General features: G+C 40.5%; 1 protein-coding gene across 5 annotated transcripts in view; it reads left to right on the plus strand.

The window, feature by feature from the left end:
- MYO1B (myosin IB) overlaps positions 1-16,294 on the plus strand; it is a 134,056-nt gene that overhangs the window by 12,030 nt on the left and 105,732 nt on the right. For 3 of the 5 annotated variants that reach the window (XM_062578394.1, XM_062578397.1, XM_062578399.1), the window contains exon 1: positions 6,467-6,534. The exons of 1 other annotated variant lie outside the window; for it this stretch is intronic. The gene's annotated coding sequence lies outside the window, so the exon portion shown is untranslated. Of the gene's footprint in view, positions 1-6,466; positions 6,535-6,715; positions 6,784-16,294 lie in introns of those variants that run through there. One more of the 5 variants, XM_062578396.1, reaches the window with a different exon arrangement.

The following is a 16,294-nucleotide window of genomic DNA, read 5'->3' on the forward strand; positions in this document are numbered from 1 at the left end:
TATATGTAGGCAGAGGCAGTTTCTGGACTCAAGGCACTCATTTTTCTTCCTACAGTGAAAATCATTCATTATAGCCTACGTAGTTTTACTTGAAGTCTATCAGTTTTGTTTACAGTAAAAAATCCAGCCTTCTGGAAACTTTTCTATCTTTTCTGGAATGCTATCTGGACGGTAGTCACCAACCCCAATTCTTGCACCACGGTACCTTGGCAAATGCATTTTATTTTAGATTTGAAGTCTTTTCGTCAAATCACGGAAACTTTGAAGCCATGAGTGTTCCTAAATCAGATGTGGTTCAGGCCCTCACTACCTACTTTTCCACTGATTTTTCACATGGTTTGTTCTCCCATGTCTTTAACAACTTGGTCAGTTTTTTGGCCTTGGCATCATTGGTATCATTGACTTTGACAGCATGCTTTGTATGATGCTAAGCCATTAGACAGAGCAGTTCCCCATAAAGTTTAGTACAGTAGCCCTAATCATGCATTGTACTGAGAAAATTATTTCTCTTGCTGCCCCTGCTTAACTGCTTTGTGTAAGAGGTAATACAGCAAATAACTGACCAGTCTGCACTTTTCTCATTCTTTCTGTGGAGGCCTAAGGAGCAAATGAGATGGGAAGGGAAGTTGGACACCCTTTTTCCTCGCCTGCTCTTCGGCATCTCTAAAATGCATGGTAAGAGCAATCTTTATGCTCTGCTAAGTACAAGGAGTAGAAGTTTCACTGGCTGCTGGGATGGGTGATGTGCTGGAGGAAAGGTTCCTTTATCTCTTCCTCTCAGGACCCTTTTTATCATCAAATTTTAAGATACTGAGCATAATTTTGCCCTTAAGCAGGTACTTAAGAGTTCACAGACAAATTATATAGATAAAACAGAAGTTTTCTTGCTATTTTCTCACTTTCTTGGTTGCGCTCTGTTAAAGACAATCATCACAGAAACTATAGGATCATGTGTGAAGCCTTTGTAATTGCATGTTATATTAAAGCAGTAAATCAGTTTCTTTCATGAATGTGCTTATTCTGTGTAGAAGCTGTTGAGTAATTTAGTCCAAAGTCAACTGAACATCTTTAGTTACTTCAGATATAGCATGTCCTAGAGATGGTTTCAATTAGTATTTGTTCAGGGCTGTCTAAATCAAGTAGCCAGTCTGCATGTTCAGTAAGTGTCAGTTAGAAATATCTCTAATTATGTATGTGAAAAGTAACCTTTAGAACTGTTGTGGTCTGATAGATAATAACATCCCCTGAAACAGCAAAACCATTGGATCTGGATTCTGCAGATCTTCCCAGTTTGGCATAGTGCTTTAATTTATATCCTTTCCTTTTTACCTAATGTTGGGAGTGAGCATGATACCCACTGCTATGGAACATTAAGCACAACTCTCTGTCTGTTTGAGGGACAGAAATAGTGATCTTTGTTAAGTAGCTGTCACAGATTTTATAATGTATATTTTCAATGTTCAAACCTCAGTTCTTCTGCTTCAGGGAAGCACATGCTTAGGAATAGTATTTAAACATAAACAAGATTTATGCACATCACTGAATTGTAAGCTGGTTGTAGTCTTTCAAACAGTTGTAGGGCTTTTTTAGTTAAACCAATATTGGAGATTAGGATCATTCATTACTCACCAAAATAATCCTGTGTTCCTTAATGGGTGAATATAGAATAATAAATGGGTGCTTTGTAGATATTTTGTGGACAATGCAGACTATTACCATCTATTGATGAGAACTATGAAAGCAAATGGTTGGTAATATCATTTGAACAATTATATAGAACAATTTGTAAATATTGTAAAACCTATAAATACATAGAATTTGATTATAATATTTACTTTTCATTTCTATAAAGATGACTCTATATTATACAGCATAATAATTAACTCATAAATGATCAGTGAATGCTGTAAGTTATGGTTTAAGTTATACTTTGACAAGAAGATTAGTGATTTATCTGTCGACGCTTAGTGAAGCATGTTCTCAGATTTAATCGGGTGATGGAATTGCTTTAGTAATTGAATTGAAGGTGTGTTAATAAGGCAACGTAGAGGAAAGTTGCATTGATGTGCTTGCTTTGTTTCTGTTTGGGTAAAGGTACCAGCTTGGCTGAGACATCAGTTGCATCACTGTAGCCTTGCTTATTCTGGTAGAATTGCATTTGGTTCCTGCTGGTGCAGATGAGATTAGATTCAAGATCTTTGCTTCAGGAAGGTTGCCAATGGCATCTCTTACAAGCATTGCATTCACTTACGATGGCAAGCAGGAACACAGCATATACATATGTTATTAATTTGCCTCTTATTGGCCAAAGTCTGCACTCCTAAAGAGTTCATCATGTTGTAATAAAGCTGGAGAACAAAGAAATTGCTACTTCCCTCCATATAAAAACATATGTAATCTCCAGTGAGTAGTTAACATTTGGGGAACATAGGAAGAACCCTGATGCTGGCAACATCTGTCTAGCATGTGGAGTCACATCCATCATAGCTGGGTTACCTTCCACAGACTTTTCTTACAATTAAGTTGCAAGAGAAAAAATGCCCTTATGTGCCCCAAGTAAGTTGATCCTTTTTCTTTAGCTTTAGCTAGCAGGAGAGGAAGGCTCTCAGGCTTACAAAATGATTAAGGTAGAACTTCCAGAAACATTTTGTTACTGACTTCTTTAGCCATCTATTTTTTCCATGCTGCATTTCTTTTTGTTATTTATATGGTTCCTATTGTTGCTACCATTCACAGAATGACAAATAGCCAGCAAAGGGTTTGGTAGAATACTCCATCTGTCTGTGCTTTTGCTTGGAGTCAGAAATCCGCAGCCTAAGATTTAAATAGTCAGTTCCTATTTAAACTTTTCTCTAAGAGAATCATACAGGTGAGAGAATCATACATAATTAGAAAGCAGTGTATATTCATCGTGATGAAAAAAATAGGAAGAGAAATTTTACTCTAAAAACAAATTTATATGTAACTACAGTTCCATCTGAATTATACCTGTGTTAGGTAGGTAGTCTTGTTTGCAAGAACAGTCCTGGTCAAATATCCATAATCCAAGAAAATGCATGGCTTTTAACCAGAGTCCTCAAGAACAGATGATCCTACATGGCACAGAAGCATTTCACTGTTATGTTGCTATGCAAGTGAGAAGGAGAATCCCCTCAAACAACCATTAAATGTGATTAGAAATCTCATTGAAGTGCAGCTCCATCATGAACATGTCATGTGTCCTGCTTAGGAATCCACAAAAATGTATACAATACTATAGCAGAGTTCTATTAAGAATATATAGAATGGGAAAAGAAGATCCATAATTACTCTGCCACAAATCTTTTCAGGAGGTATTTCACTGTATGCACAAAGATTGGAGTGCAACTGCAACTATTTTACCAGTGGTGTCTGCCTTTTGGTACACAAAGAAACAATTCTCCCTAATGCTTTGTGGTATTAAAGTGAAGATTTTTCCCCTTACCACTTAAATCTTAACACCTACCATGTCAGTTTTTGAATCTCGCAAGGCACTTGGCCTTTCCCTCCCAAAATTAGGCTTTTAAGGAGTCCCTTGAGGGCTTTATGAGCTGCATTAATGTAAATTCCTCACTTTCCAATTTTTCAGTCACAAAACTGGAATTCTCCGGACCACCAGCAGCTTCTTGTTTAAAATTATTTACTCTGTGTGCAGAAAAAGCTCAAACCTGTGGCCATTTTCTATGACAATGAAGCCAGAGACTCTTATCATTAAATCTCTGTGCTCAGTCTTTGATGAAGATTTCCTGTATTTGTCATATGAATGCTGGTTTTTGCATGAACTAGAAAAGTATTAAAACTACTGTAGGGTATATTTCTATAATCTTCTAGTACGCACTCCATCCCACTGATTTAGAACATAGGTATAATTGCAACGTTTCATGAGTATGTAGAATTTTCTCATTGACTACAGAAAAAAAAATGGATAAACCTGGTCTTGCAGTTAAGTATGAGATTAGAAGCATGGATATCTAAATTGTGTTTTCAGCTCTGTCAAGGACTTGCTATGGTATTTGGGATGAGTTACTCTTGGTGATTCAATTTTCCCATTTATGAATGGGAATAATGTGGTTTACATATTTGTTTTCTGTCTCCATATAAGATAATTTTATATCCAAGCAAATACGACGTGACAATCAGTAACTATTCTTGGCCTCAGAAAGACAGACTAAGAACTACAAAACCATCATGGAGCCCCTTTCACCTGTGCTCTCCAAAACTGCTGTGAGTTATTGTCAAATGGAACCTCAGCTTATATCCCCTTTTAGAATGACACATGCATTCTAAAGAGAAAGCATATTGAATGATTTAGTGTAGTTAGGAATTCCCCTTACATATCTTCTAGGTGATTCTTAGCATTCAAAGGAGACCTAAATGTGTATTGAGTATAGATTATGTCTGATGTCTTATATGGTCGAGGATGAACAATTTGGCCTTAAAAATGAGCCCTTTCCCATGTTTCTGAAAGAAAAGAACTCCCAGTCTCTTACTGATATATCGGATGCCCCATGACCTGACATGTCTTTTAGTTTATTTTTAGATTTTTTTTCATTTACTTCAAGTTATATTAGCGATTATGTGTTAGTAATTATGGTAGTCCAGTAGATGTAGTAAAAAATAAAAATAAATCCAAGCTTGAATTGTGATACCCTTTATATTGCGCTAATTTGCTTTAGGGAAAGAAAACACATTTCAGGATCTATGTTTCTTATTAAGGCGGGATAAAGCAAAGTGTATAAGATGGAGTGACAGACTGCTAATTCACATATTATGAAGAATGAGAATGCAAAATCACCCCAGAGTAAATATGGATAATGAGATGTCTTATTTCACATTGATCTGAATCAAGGAGAGATGGAGTGGAGGCTAGTATGGTTACAAATTTGAAAAAATGTGTGTGTGACTATAAACTCTTTATATATGCAGAAGAACTATAATCTCTTTATATATGCAGAAGAACTATCTGTGGCTGAAAATATATTATTTACTTCGAAATAAGTGGGAAAGTATTTTAACATGAACAGACTCTTAAAAAACTTACACATTTTATATTTACTCTGTGGTTCTGATTACATTGCATCCATATCTGGTCATGTAAGCTGGATTTCTACTACATACTTCAGAGTTTTGGTTGTGTGCTTACAGTTCCTGTACTCTTCATTCCTGTCTATCAAAAACAGAATTAATATATAATTGAAATGAAGCTTATTGCTATTTCAAAGCAACCCATCTAGGAAACAGTTCAGCAGTTCAGTTTATCTGAATTGTCTTTTCAGTTGTCTGAGAAGGAAGTATAGGCATAAATACAGCATATAGGCATAAATAGAAAAAGCTAAATTTACCTTTTAGTTTCTCTTTTGTATCTATGTAATACTGAAACCTTACTAACTATTAGAATACTTAGTCAGAAAGGTAAAATGTTCAATTTTTTCTGCTTTTTTTTTTAATAGTAATTCATTTTATATGTCATTTGGGTAGGTACTGGTATTATGACAGTCTGCTTGTATCATGAAAGAATGACAAAACAGTAATATTCATTAGGAAAAAGCACATGCAGTGAAACTGTTCATGTGGAGTATTTTGTCAGGAAGTGTGAGTGAAAAATACAGACCTAAATACTCCTGTCTCACCTGGGAATTGGGGAAATTTTATGAAGGCAGAGAGAAATGCCTGCCTCGCTTCCCCCAGACCCCGTGTCAGACAGGGAATGGCAGTGACAGGGTCACCGTTTCGTAGTCACATTATTTGCTTTTCTCCACCGTGGGGTAGTGACCCTACTTTGTTGGTGGCTACGGATGTATCTGTGGCAGAATTGTGCAGTTACCTCATGCCAAAGCTTGGTGAAAATACTTTTGGGTGCTTGCATTGAAAATGCTGTCATGTTTTGAGGAGGTGCTGAGAACATTATTGCAGAAATATAGTCAGGGATGCTCAATTTCATGCTAAAATGGGTCAATTTCTATTTTTGTTTAGTTTTCAAAAGCTAAAGGTGAACTATACCGATGAAAAAGCAGAAAATAACTACCGGCTTACAGCTGGAGAAATTTAGGTGCTTACAGGTGGAGCCCTGCGAGCTCAGACTGCACAGGCAAGTGAACCAATCCCCTCCTTTGCGAAACGGCGAGGAAATGGAGCGTGGGGAATCCTGACTGGCCCCGGCCCCGGCCCCGGCCCCGGCCCCGGCCCCGGCCCGGCGCCCTTGCTGGCAGTGGGGCAGGGGGTTCAGGAGAGCTGGTAAAGCGGCCAGTGGGGCTCGGAGCGCCCAACTCGGCGCGGGCCGGGGCCGGGGCCGGGGCCGGCGCGGGGGCGCGGGCCCCGCCGGGCGGCGCTGCGAGCCCGGGGCGGAGGCGGCGGCGCTGCGGGCGGGCGGCGCCTCCGCCCCTGGGCGGTGCGGGCGGGGAGGGGCCGGGCCGGGCCGGGCCGGGCCGGGCGATGCCGCGGCCGCTCCCCTCTGCCCGCGGCTTGCGCAGGGCGGCGTCGGCGTCGGGGCTGCCGCTGCCTCCGGCGGCAGCAGAGGTACGGCTCGGCCCTGCCGCCCGCTGCGGTGCGGTGCGGTGCGGGACTGCGGGGCTCGGCGCGGGGAGCCACCGCCGCCGCCCGCTGCGGTGCGGGGCTCGGGGCGCCGCGCGGGGGGCGGCTGCCTGGCGCGGCGGGAACGGGGACGGGGCGCCCCCGGGTGAAACTGCCGCTTCGGAGCGGTCTGCGGGCGTTGCGGCTTTCGTTAGCGTCTGGCGACGGCTGTGGGCTCTCGGCCGCTTAGCCTAGGTATGAGTGCTGGTGTTCGCACATGCAGGGAGGGCCCCGATCGTGCCCTTTAAAGCAAGAGCGTGTGTGCGTGCTGCTTCTGGAAGGAGACCGTGGCATCTGTTTCTTCTTGCCTACAAAAATTGCCATGTGTACAAGGCTTCGCTTTATTCAAAGGAACGGGTTGGAGTTCATGAAGGCGAGCAAGGCATGGGAAGAGAGAGTGGGTAACTTAGAGCGGGATGATAAATTCTGCGATGGGGCGGCCACTGGAGAGCCGGCTTGGGAAAGCACTTACCAAGGCAGGGTCGTTGGTCCGGAGAGCCTCCCAAGGGACGGCTCCATGCAGGCTCGCAATTAAGCCCGTCTGTTCGTGGCTGTACATCTGCTGTGGTGGTTTTTGGGGAAGGGCATTGCTTTGTTTCTGAGGATCCCTGGGCTCCCCATTCAGAGCAGCACAGTCCTAGCAGGGCCTGTAGGAAGCAGGGAGGGCGATGCTGTACCAGAACACTTCTGGAAAAGCGCGTAAACGCAGCACTTGATTGTCTTTCCCACAGCACCTATATACTTGTACATGTATACTTATGCATACAATTTGCTTTTTGAATAATTTAAACCTTTACAATTTTGATCATATAATTCACTTTTTTGGGATAATTTAAACCTTTATGATTTCAATCAACATGGTTAGGTCAACTGCTATGTATTTGGTCAGGACCACTGTCCTAAAGGACATGCATAACATTAATGAAATAAAGGCTAACTTCTCTTAAAATGTTTGTTGAAGTAACTGGTTATTTAAGATATAGCCAGATTAGAAACTACCACTGGAAAATTCAAGGGTAAGGTAAAATGTCTGACTCTGCAATTTTTGTGTTGATTCATGAGTTTCCCATATCCGTCTGTCCTATTGTTAATTGTGAATTAAGGCTGGCAACAAGCTGCCCATCCTTCCCTAGATGAATCATTGCTCTGTCAAGCCCAGTGTCAAAAACAAGGCTTTCCCCAAAAGCACTCAGTGTTAGGGAACAGAAATAGCCCGACCCATCTGTTCAAGTAGACTTCTGTGCTCAGCTGCTTTTGAAAGTATTAAAGGTAACAGCATTCTTCTCTCTATATGTTTTTGTTTCCAGTTCACCTAGGCCTGATTTTAAGAGTGTCTTTATTTTAGTGTTTTATGCAATACTTATGCTGCCTCTGGCTTGATTCTGTATTAAGATGTAATGGTTGTAGTGTTGCCATTATTCTCAGAGTAACGTACAGTGGTCAGTACACTATTCATGTCAGCATTTACCGTAGTGTGGCAGTTACTGATGTTTTAGGTTGCCACAAGTTTCCTCTTCTTTTCCAGAAAGAATGTTTCTGGAAACACCTCTGTGGTGATAGGTGGTGTATTTGATGGATGTTTTAAAGGCTTCTACTCTATATGGGCACCACAGATTGCGTGTTCCACAAGGCAAAGGTAAAAGAACTCATTAAAGTATCTCAGACTACAGAAACTTGCTGATTTGTTGCATTACTTTTTAGAGACTTTGTCAAATCACATCTGTAGGGAGGAACCCAGCAAGAGAACAATGCCAGGGGGTGGTAGTTAAATTTAGCCCTTTTAAACTTTGTGTAAGACTTGATGGTATCTCTCTTTGGAAGGGCAAGCTACATTATTAGCCCAGTAGTGCTTCTGGGAAGGGAAAAGAAGTCTGGCAAATGAGAGGAGGAAGTGGGAGAGAGAAATTGGAAACATAAGCAAAGCCATTAATTTTTCCCACTGTGTGCTCTTAAGAAACTGCTGGCAATGTTCTGAAGATATTCTGCCTCGTGGAAGTGTCATGGACTTTCTTCACATGATCCTCTGAGATCATCCGGTTTCTCTGAGCTCTGTGGGAACAGAAATTCCTCATGTTGGATTCTGATCTCATCTTCCTTCTGCAGCAGTAATTGCAGTGGCTTGGGAATCAGAGAGGAAGGTGAAGAAAACATAAGTGGAACATAGTTTGGAGAACAGCTTAGTGCTAGCGTAGGCCAATCTGGATACTCTACATTTCCTTCTTTCAAATGCTCTGTGTGTTCAGAATTGGGACAAAATGCTAACATAGTGGCCAAAGTTAAACATGCTGTCAATGTGCTAAGCATATTTAGTGCCGCTCACATGTCAGATTGTCCTGTAAATCTTACCTTATATTTCATTCATCCTTTTTGTTGTGTTAATGAAGAACAAATTGAAGTGAAAAAACAGTAGTTTTAGTGATTTTTGTGCTTTAAGCGTTGGGGAATTCCTGAGTTTGAGGAAAGACAAAAATAAAGGCATTTTTTTCTTTCTTTCCCTAATGGCTATGTACTTAGCCTTTTAAATTCTCTCAGTCTTTTCACTTTTGAAATACAAAGTACCTGAGTAGTGTCTCCTGTTTGCTGGTAGATTATTGGAAAATTTTAGGAAGGCTGCAGTGGTGATGACCGGCCCATGAATGTGTAACCTGATCCACAGCTTTTTCTCTTCAACTGGGGAAGGAAGTAACAGCTCCTATTACACCCTTATGTAACCTCCATTCATATCCTCCAAAAAGAAGGAAACTCAAGCTTGATTTCTGATGTATAAACTAACATCAAAGCATGCATTGTCATAAAGAAGGAGTAAAGAGTAACGTTAATTTTCTTTTGTTTAGCAGTTCCCAGAATGGGGGGGGGGGAGTAGAAGTAAAGATTTTTCTTTTGTGCTGATGTGATAGTGGAAAGGGCTATAACTCTTTGCCGTAGGCTATGCAGCAGCTGTTAAACAGTACTAGAATTCCCACAGGGTATTTTGTGAATTTTTTCTGGTAGCTTTGGGTATCGGTCTTGAAACACTCACCCCTTAGATCTGTGTCCCAGTTTGCCTGTTTGTTGTGAAAGCTGTGTTCTTTTACTTTGTATGACTCCATATTTTGGTGTCCAAACCAAGTGGGGGGACTAGGATCTCCTCTTTTTGCTGTTGGGCTTAACCTGTTTGAGTGGTGAGGGAAGGAGAAAGGTGAGATTCTCAAAACCTTTCTGTGTGCTTCCACCATATTTATTAAAAATTCTCACTTGCTAAAAGATAGTATTTTCTTGGAATAGAAGAACTACTTCTCACAGGGCAAGTAGACTAAGACTTTCTGTGACCCTAGCTGAGGTTCCCAGCTTGAATGCCTTGGAAGGGGAGTTAACTCTTGCAGACTTTCTCATCATCTTTGACTTTGGTCTCCTACTGAGCTGTTTTTTTCCCCCCTCTAACCAAGTGACTTTTACTTATTGACTTACCTCTGGTACCTGCCCCCAACCTCCCAAAGCCACTGGCATGTGATGCTTGCTGCAATCATGTGCTATGTGTGGGAGGCAGGTAACTGTGCAGCGTGTGGCCTGACCTGCAGGGAGCAGCCCAGTCTGTGACAGGGCTCTTCCTTGAGTAAGCTGGAATGTGCTTTTACCATCTGCATTGCCATTTTCAGTGACTCTTGCCATTTTTGATACTTTGCTTTGAGTTTGAAGAACCCTGTTGTAAAACCATGCCATTTAAGCTCACTTTTTGCTTAGCTGTGTTTTAAATAGGAGTAGAGTCTCTGGAGCTGCCTGCAGACTTGAGATTTTAGACTTCTCTGTCATCTGGATGTGGGGCTAGAATGATCCAAATCGTTTTTTTGCTTGGGAAGATCTAGTGGCAAGCTTTTAGAGAAAACTGAGCAGGTACAATCATTTTGTCTCTCCCAACTCCTTATTACTGGGAAATTTCCCATTTGGTATTAGTAAAGGAGCTTGTGTCCATTTCTTCATATGTCTTAATTAGGTAAGTCACTGTGACGATGAAAGTGTTTCAGTTTGAGAGAATGAAGTTTCAAAATGTAGTTTCACAGATGGAAAAGACTAATGAAATCCCCTTCTCAGATGCAAACTGGCTTGGGTATAATTCTGTGTAGGCAGTATAGCAGGAGTAGTTGGCCCCAGAGGCAAGAACAGCACCCTTTCTCTCCAGTGGAAAACTCACGCACACTCTCTCACCCTTATGTTCCTGCCTTTGGAATGAAAGCAATCAAGAGAAGACCTCTAGCCTAAGCAGCCAGACTGCATAGTTCAGTAAACAAGCTAAGACCCAAGATAAGGAATTCAAATATCTAGGATCCTGAGGAGCGAAGGCGAGAAATGTTAATAATACTGTCACAAAGATTCTCTCATTTGTAAGGGAGAGGAGTGCATGGGTCTTAGGTTTTAGGTAATTGCTTTGGCCCTGACTTAGTGCAGCACTGCCTTCAAATCGCTTTGGAGTGAATGTATTAAATATGCTCTTAACCTTTGCCCTGTTCTCCCTGTCTTGTAGAGGCAATGGTCCTTAAGAGGGTCTTATATTAGCAGAAATTACTGTTGGGCAAGAAGACTATGACAAGGAAAGATACTAGGAAAAGGGAAAAAGTGTATAGGGAGAAAGGAGATAATTATGAGGAATAAATAGAAGGGTTGGTGGGTATTTTATTGTAAAAAAATTACTTACTGTAGATTTCTTTATTTTCAAAATACAAATGACTAGGAGAGACTCATTTTTCACTAGGCTCAGCAGAAAACAATTTTTAAAAGCTTGTGACCACAGCCTGGTCAGCATTGGTGCAAGTTTCCTGGGCCCACAAATATGCTCTGCACGCAAGTTTCTTGCTTTTTCCTCTCCTCTCCTTTTCTTGTAGTTTTCCATGGTTTTTATAGTTTGTATGTTCTAAAGTGCTGCTGAAGGTACTTAGAATTATGAATAAGAATGAATAAACTGTGAGAGTGAGTATGATGGAAAGAAAGACAGGTACAGAGCAATCAAATCCTGAAATATTTCTGCTTTTCTGTATGGAGTCTGCATGTCCTCATGTATGCAAGAATGCGCTCGTGTTAGAGTAGCTTTTTAAAGGCTTGACCCTAAGGTAACCAGTTTTCATGCACAATGGAGCACATATAATGTCCTGATGTTGTATTTTAATCTTGTCCCCTGAGCTTTGAAAACCTCAGAAATGAAATGAGGAAAGCTCTGGGTGATAAAGCTTTGAATTTTGTATTTCAGTGAAGTATGAGCAAAGGAAGGCTACATTTGCTCTGTTTGTTTCAATGCCTTTGTGTTGAACAAATTGTAGAATAATTATGTTCCATTAGATCAAGAAGTATCCTCAAAGAGCTTATTTCGTGATGACTCTTTGGATGGCATTGTAAGGAGAAGTTTGTTCTACTGCTTTTAGGAAAACTGTTGATGGAAATGAAATTGATATTAAATCTTCTCCATTGCTTTTTTTTTTTTTTTTTTTGTGTGTGTGTGTGTGTGTGTGTGGCAATCAATAGGCAGCTTATCAGAGAGGTACTTGAGACACTGGCTGAGCAATGAAGAGATGCCAGTTTGGAGGTATTTTCCCCATATAACTTCTGGGACTCTTGGGACTGGTTAAACTGTCTGCCAAGTAGCTTTTCTAGAGGTTTGAGTTCGAATGTGGAGAAAAAAGCTTTTTCTAGTGGGACTCATGTTTATCACGTGAAAGAAGAAATACCTGAGATGTCTAACTTGTGGCGGAAATTCTCACTACTCTCTCTTTCCATTGATAGAGGCCTGGACAGAGAGAGGTCAGGACGAGGATGGTAGGGATTGAGGGATAGGGATCATTTTTAGCAGTACTTAAACACACAAGCTAAACCATCTGGTTACTGAGTTTCTGTAAAACTTCCTAGTTTTTACATGTGAGAGTAGGTCTGTGACTGGCATAGCAATTGTATTAGTCATACAGGATAAGTTTGAGAAGTGTTCTTTCAAGGTGAAATTTTGGAGATGGGAAAAAAGACAAAATAGTGGAGAGGGTAAAACAAACAATGAATTCCTGTCTCAGTGCGAGGAGGCAGTGGTGCCACAATGTACCTGAGATCTTGTGTACAGCTTTGGTTAACTCTGGTCAGGAAAGATGGGCTCAAATAGAAGGGTGTGCAGAAAAGAGCTACCAGTAAAGTGAGGGGCATGAAGAAGCTGCTGAGAAGAGAATAAAAAATCCTGGCTGTAGTTTATTCAGAATGAGGACTGTGAAGGATCCTCTCTGAATATTTTCTTGTGGCATAGACTGGTAAACACTGGGGAGAGACGAAAACACTTAAAAGGAAAAAATAGCACAAGCAAGGAGAACTGGATATTAGCTGACGATGAATAAATTCAGAAGCTGTAGGAACTATTCCTTATGAAGATCACAGAAGACTGAAGAACTGCACTCTGGAGAACAGCCCATAGTAGTCAGGATTTGGATGATATGGTGGTTTTGGCACGAGCTGTGAACACACAGAATAGATATAGTTGCTATTGTCATTGTTCAGTTAAACTGTCAAGCAGGGGTAGTTAAAAGGACTCTGCAGATTACCTTGACTGATCAAAGAGAGTAAGACTATGTTAAAACAAAGTTCACTCCAGGAGAAACTCTTGTAAATCTTCTGTGTGCAAGCAACAGCACAGGCTGAGCTCTGGGTACCTCAGACAGTGTTCTGACGTTGGGGAACGCCTATGTCTATACCGTTATGAATCTTTCTGTTTCCTAAAGGTAGCTGGTAGTTCTTGCTGAAACAAAGTGAAGGAAAGCTCAGTATCTCTGAATATACATTGAATTTGACTGCTGTGAGACTTCTTTTGTGTTGGAGGAAGGTGCTTTCTATAGCTATTTTAGGAAGGTGTTCCTCTCTAAATGTGTAAAATGTTACATTTAGTTTGGAAATGCTTTTCCTCATCATGCTAGGTTGTAATAGAAACCCTGCAGACTGGCTTCTCGGCACGTAGACAGAAGTGATTACACTGTGTGTTAAAATGCTACTTTTTAAACTGACCCCTTGTCTGAGGCATCTATTGTTAAGAATTGAGATGCACAGACATAGCTGGAGTTACCTTGATTTAAAATGATGACTTTTATATTGTGATTTCAGATGTATTAATGAAAATGACTACTGAGAATGCCCAAGCTGTGGATGATGTCGTTAGATGCTTGAGTAGAGCAAACCCTTCTGACAGTGCATGTAGTTTATCTGAGCCTCCTCTGTCCTCAAATAGAAGCTTTATTAGCTTGGTTTGGGACAAATGTTGTTTCCTGTTCCTGCAATAACTGCATCCAAATATTTTGATTTTATTTCCCCCTGCTTTTCATTGAACAGAAATTAATGTGGAGAATAGACGATGATGGCAAGTTGTGGAAAACCCATGTTGTTCTGTTACCTTGACAGACAGTCCCAGGAGAAATGGATCTAGTCAAGTCTGATTTCCTGCAAATTTTTCTCTTGCGGCTGATTGACTTGCAAAGAAGCAGTAGTTTCCATTTGAAGCCTTTCTACAGCTAGGGAATTTTGTGAGGCTATTCTTCAGCAAGCATTCTGTGATGTTTAATAATCTGTTTGTTCTTCCTGTAACCCGTGTCTCCACTTGTGTACTGATCTCCTCTCCTGCCTTCCTGCCTGCTTTTACAGATGTGTAGAAAATCAGCTATCCTGTTGTTGAGTAGTGTTCAGGTGACTACTTTTCCTTCTGTTTTAAAAACAGAATAGGACAATGAATGGTGTGAAAATACACAGTACTTTCAACCATGTAAATTTTGGCTCTACACAGGCTTTTAGTCCTTGAAAGAGAATATGGGTGTATGGAAACTTGACACCTGCTGTGTGTATAACTCTGTTAGTGCTGTGGTGTTTCTCGCTGCTCTAGGAGTTACAGATATCTGGAGGGTTGTGAGCAGCTTGGTGATGGCTAGACAGAGGGACCACTGCCTCTCTTGGGGACTGGATTCCTGAAGCTTCCAAGATTGATTAGCTTTGTGTTCATTTGTGACCTGGTTTAAGTTAGATTCAGTGTCTGTCTTGAGAATTTTGTGGGGCTTCTTTTCCTTCTGTTGGCAGCTGTGTGAAGCTTTGCCTTACCTGCTCTGTCATTCCAGTTTCATATTCCATGTATCTTTGAGGTGTATCACTGACTGCTGAAGAGGGAACGCATGCAAGTGTTTGAGGAGCAGATTAATATGTACTATGATATTTTAATCCTTTAATATTAAGACATCTCTTGAGATCCATCTTACTAATGTAACAAAATGGAGTTTACTCCACTTCTACCATGAACAGACTTCTTTTACACATATCAAGCATGTATGGTTTTATATTGACTGGACGAAAGAATGACTTTCTCTGCGCCTTTGGGTGGAAGGGAAGGTAAAAACATTGTACTTAACAAAAGTATAAATGAAAAATATAGGTTACTGTTGACTGCTAGATCTTTCCCAAAAGTGTGAAACTTCACTTTAAAGAAATGTTTTGACTTTGTGAGGGCTGGCTGTTGTTAAGTAGTACTTTGCGAGGTTATGCTACTGAGGTTTTGAACACAAGTTCTGGTGTTGTAGCAAGCTACTGCTGTGTCATATACAACAAACAAAGAAGATCCCCCAAAACAAATAAATGCTGCCGTGATGTTCATAACGCTGTTCTGCAACAGCTATGCAAACATAACCTTTGGATTGGGCAGAATCCCAAAAATTGGCATTGAATTTTAAGCAGCAGCTTGAAAGAGCAAGATAATTGGTTAAAGGGGCATTCTTTCATTACTATTAGTAGTAAAAGCTACTTTTTTGGGGGAAAGAATTGGAGCATTTTCTTTGTGTTCATGTTCTGCATTGACAACTTGAAGAAAACATTGGTCAAAGAACACTCTCATTTTGAAATACAGTCTTTTCAAGAGAATCTTAAGTTACACATAAAGAAAGAGACTCCCTTTCTTCCTGAAAATTTTATCCCTTTGTGCAGGAAACCTGGAATGATTGTAAAATTCTGTCGTTAGACAATGACTAAGAAAAGCCTAAATTTGAGAAACCACCATGGCCCTGTTTCTGCTGAAGTCAGTGGGAATCTGACAAGAATCTTGGACAGCAGATAGCTCTGTTACTGAAGACCTGTTTCCTGAGGTATCGAAAATGTCCAAGGTGTTCTCTCTGCAAAACAAGTAATTAATAAAAAACAATTTTCAGGTTCCAGAGTAATCATTGACAGAAAAGGCTGCTCCACACCTATAATCTGTGAAAATTGTTGGCATAATTTAAAATGTAAAGGAACTTTTGCAGAGTAAATAGGAAGCACCAAACATCTTTCAGTTATTCTAAGACAGTCTGTTAGCAGATGCTAAAGAAGGCTGCCCTGCCAGTGGTGAAGAAATAAATGTCTTCCCTAAAATCTAGCATGCCTGTAAAACCAAGCCAGATCAGTTTTAAAGCAATGCTACAGTTGAGTTAGGAATTAAATCAATCACTGAATACAATTACTAGTGGTAGTTTCTGTTTAGTGGCTGCAAAATAATTAGAAGTAATTACATAAACTTATACTGCTTGGAGTATAAGGTAGAAATACTTTGTGTGCCATAGATGTACCTACAGTCTCTTATAGCTGGTGACATTCATGTTAATATTATTTAAAATAGTATGCAAGAGAAAGCCAAAAAGTAGCCTTAGAGAAATATAAACTCATAGCCTCTCAGTCCTTCCTGTCTTTTCCAGTTCTCATGAATTGA

The sequence above is a fragment of the Rhea pennata genome, chromosome 6 (assembly GCF_028389875.1).
Source record: "Rhea pennata isolate bPtePen1 chromosome 6, bPtePen1.pri, whole genome shotgun sequence".
Classification (NCBI taxonomy): domain Eukaryota; kingdom Metazoa; phylum Chordata; class Aves; order Rheiformes; family Rheidae; genus Rhea; species Rhea pennata.